The following is a 4,333-nucleotide window of genomic DNA, read 5'->3' on the forward strand; positions in this document are numbered from 1 at the left end:
ACACCACACTCCCCAAAAACCAAAAAAAACCCTGAAACCCTGAACACTCAACTCTCATTAACAGTGGTAAAAATCAATGCATATTACTTCAAAAGGAAAGATCAACTGAACAAAGTTGTTAGTAATAATGGTTAAATTCTTATTAAAGTCATTAGTTCAGGCTTAAAGGTTTGGATAGCAACATCTTATTTCACACATCGCATGAAACAGGCAGTTAACGCTATCAGAGATCACCTGTGCCTGCTGCACACGGTATTTCAAAGCCATGGAATGCTGTTTGCAACCGTGCAACTAACTGATTTATGCAAGATAACAAACCTCAGTAACTACATACATACACACACTGTTCTTGAATCTGCAAACATGTAAATATATCACTAATTTTATTTCATGAGTAAAAGTATGCATGAACTTACATTTGCCACTCTTGGCAGGAGCCCAGCTGCAAGAGCCTGTGGCTGGCTCAGTCCTTACTTACTCTTCAGTACAGGAGAACTGAATGCTCGCATGGGTAGTCACATTAGGTACCTAAATTTAAAAGATGCATATATCATCAATGGGGAAGGTTGCTCCATTAGAGGATGTTTCAGAAAAGATGTGGAACTATATGTACATCTTCTGTGTTTAACATGCAGAAGGGAAAATTAACACTATTTTGCTCAGAGACTACTAAGGGCATAATTCTACAAGCAGTTACTGTAACGCTGAGCACTTGCTCCCATTATTGCCTGCAATAAGCATTGCCCAAACTGATCTCCAGTCCAGAGTTACCTACTGATCAGCAATACAGTAGGGCAAAAGGATAATAAACAAGAATTTTTTTTTTCAGGGACATGTTCGTTGCACGTTAACACCAGCTGCACCACTCATTAGTTGAAATATGGGGAAGCAGATAGAAAATCTTCAAATTTATGAGTTATCACAGCTCAAGTAAGTAAATGTATAAAAGCTACTGAAAATAAAAGTCCTCCCAATGTTATCTCTTTGGCAAGGTAACAGAAGAAAGAGATCTAACAATGCAAGAGAAAAAAGTAAATATTCATTAGCAACAGAAATGATTTAATCTGGTACAAAGTTCATTGACATGCAGAAACAAATGGAGTAGAGCAGTGCAGGTCTGGGAGACAGTCGGCTGTTGCAAAGCCTAAAGCAATGCAACTTTTTAGTTTACTGAGGTCCTCAATTACCTACACGGAGAAAGGATTTTAACACAGCCCACGCAAAGATACAAGGAAGAGTCAATGCCTTAAGTAAATCTTAACTAAAACTAAAAGTGCATAGTTTTAAAGTAAAGGTAACTACGTATTGGCAAAATTTTTCAAGGATGGGAGGAACTGCTTGAAATCTTAAATGTAAGACTGGATGTATTCCTACAGGATTTCTAAACAGGGCCCAATGTAGGAATTCCCAGATTATTCTTGGGTTCACTTTACATCAATGTCAGAGTAAACTATCATGAAAATCCTACAGATCTTTTAACGTTTTAATGCTTAAGGAAGACAAAATACAGAGGACCAGCTAACACTTTTGAGGTAAGATGTAAAATAAGGGTTACATGACAGGTTGTTAATTTTACATCCAGACTAATCCTATCATTTGAAATAGAATGTGAGGTTTGGTCAAAAATATCTTTTTTTCAAAATTTCCTAGCATTTCAGAAAATAAGCAGGTCAATCACATTTAAATCAGAGGAGAAGACTGTTCTATATTGGGAACTGTGATAATATTATTCTAGCAGATGAATTATGAGTTACGTGCCTAGGGACTGACATACTGAAGATTTCTTGTAGCCATGACCTTTGGAGGAGTACAGAGCAGGGAGCATGAGAGGGAAATGAAGAGGAATAGGTAGACTCTAGGGAACAGATATTTTTATCCACAGAACCAGCAGAAACGCTAATCGAAGTGAAACAAAAAAGTGCAACATCTATGTCCGTATCACACACACAGTATTTGGGGGCTTGTTACACATAACTCAAGACAACAGTGAAGTCTACAACATAAATAAATCAGTTTCTCTCCCTAGGATTAAACATTAACAACTTATCTCCTTAGTTTTAGCTCCAGTGTGGCTGTAAAACCTCAGAGGTCAAGCATCTCTTTTGCCACAAAGTGCTGAACTTGATCCAAAATATGAAATATTCTGGAAATTAGTTGTAGTTGGAATACATACAGCTTACATTCACCTTTGGCCTTCAGAGCCTGCAAAAGCCCCAACTATAGTACCGACCACTATAATTCTCCTCTGAAGTTCATCTGACTTAAGCAGCAATTTTGCCCTGCAGTATTATTAACACCAATTATTTGAAAAAGATATTTGTAGCTCTGTCCTCACACATTTTATAGCTAAGAGAGACCATTAGATCATGCAGTTCAAGCAGGGCACGTCCATGGTCAGCCATATAAACCGGGTTACATCACATGATGAGCAGCTGAGCTGTCCTGGCACAAGAGCTTCTTGGTGATCACTTAAGTCCTGATCTGAATAGAAGCAGGACTGCAGCACTAGTGTAAATATTAGCAGACAGCCCTAAAAGCCCACTACCTGCCCAGGCCAGCCCCACACTGACCAGAGCCATGATCATATCTCCCTCTCCTCTGGGACATCAGGATATGTGGGATGTGCAGTGCAACTCTCAGACACCCGAGTGATTCGAAATGCAGCTTGTAAGGTTACAGAAATGATGCATATCAGAGATGCCCATGCTGCTGGTAGACTGTACTACAGAGGTAACTTCACCCCCAGCCTAAATGCTRCAGACTGGTTTGTTTCACACTGCTTGTGACCAGCACACCCAGGTATACACTAGCCCAGTGACCACTTCACAGATAATAGCCCATGTCACCATCTGGCTCCAAGACGATTTTTTAATGTGTTCCCCAGTTCAATGTGCCCTAAATAAAGTGAAATTTATTTTTAAAGCTTTAGGCTGGAAGTACATTGCATGCCCAAGCGCACAACACAAGGGGCATTTAAGGGCATGAAGTCAGCTGGGATGGAGCTAGTTTGCTCCGCTCATGGTGCTAGCCAAGCTCGCCATAGCCCATACCCACGCCATCCTGAACAGAGCTTTAACTATGCTATCCAGTCAGCTCAAGCTGCATTTCCTCCTGGAGGAAAACAACTGTTTCATTTATGGAGCAAAACCACCTTAGATGGCTGAGGCCCAGAAACAAAAAACAAGGAGCACCTGAGCCAGACTGACAATGAAAACTATCTTCAGCCATCTCAGATACCTGCATCTTTACTTCAGCTTGCAGTAACTTGCATAATAAGGAAAGTCCATCAAGTATACGAAGCATACTTCTAGCATACTTCTAAGTCAATGTTTATCAACTGAAAAAATAGTACAAATTGTTTCATATAAACTTCATGATTAGGCACTACAAACTACTAAGCTACTTTGCTATCAAGTTATCAAGAATCAGCCGATATTACAAAGCTATTATCAGTGCAACTATAGCTACAGAGCAAGCACAAATACACTTCTCTATTTTAGGAATACACAAACATTCTGAAAGAAAGTACTTTTGACCGTAAAGATCATCAAAATGCTATAAACTCTAGTAAGTTGTATTGGCAGACAACACTGGTACAACGTTGCTCATTAATAAAAAAAACTCACAAAACCTAGTAATTTTCTAACCAATACTACTGCATCAGTGAAGTTTTTTGGCTAGCCTGGAAGATAGTGAACACGTAAAGGCAATCCAAAGAAAGCCCTCCTGTAGTTTCCTGAGATTTCAGGAAACTTCAGCTGCCTGAGGCTGGCTGAAAGTCTGCACTGTTGTTTTGCAGGAAGCAGCCCCTGAATTTACGGTTTTACAGGTGAAAAAGAAATCTCTGCTCCCTGGAAATACGCGGCCAAGCGAGGGGGAAGCCATCCCGCTGCCAACACAGGCTGCCCGTCCGCTCCTGCAGCCTGTTCTGTGGGTCTGATTTTTTGCATGGTGGGGAGTGAGGCAGAAAGAGAACGAGCAGGGAATTGGTATGGTGCTGTCCCCGTTTCCATGACACATGCTTTTATAACTTGTGCTCCCTGAGGTAAAAGGCATAATTTGGACTCAACAGCTGACAACTCAGCAGTTCTCTGCCTGGCAAAGCTGCTTCTGTTGTAGCAACAGTCTTTGACATCCCTCCAATGSCAGCTCCAGACAGCATGTGGAAAGAGGAGGGGAGACATATGCCCTTCAAAACCTTACACCCTGACCAACATTCATGCTGAAGGGCTAGGAGCTATATTTAGCCTAAGCACTTTCTCCTTGCAGTAAAACTCACTACCAGGAGTGATTCCAGAGGTAGCAGCAGGGAAAGGGAGACAGCAGCAAAGTG

At 40.9% G+C, this 4,333-nt stretch overlaps 1 protein-coding gene across 3 annotated transcripts in view; it reads right to left on the bottom strand.

The window, feature by feature from the left end:
• Positions 1 to 523, bottom strand: part of LIFR (LIF receptor subunit alpha) — a 46,345-nt gene extending 45,822 nt beyond the window's left edge. For all 3 annotated transcript variants that reach the window (XM_085326345.1, XM_085326347.1, XM_085326346.1), the window contains exon 1: positions 417 to 523. The gene's annotated coding sequence lies outside the window, so the exon portion shown is untranslated. The remainder of the gene's footprint in view (positions 1 to 416) is intronic.
• Between the last annotated feature and the right edge of the window lie 3,810 nt (positions 524 to 4,333).

This window comes from Rhea americana, unplaced genomic scaffold, assembly GCF_003343005.1.
Source record: "Rhea americana isolate MKP2758 unplaced genomic scaffold, rheAme1 scaffold_13, whole genome shotgun sequence".
NCBI lineage: Eukaryota > Metazoa > Chordata > Aves > Rheiformes > Rheidae > Rhea > Rhea americana.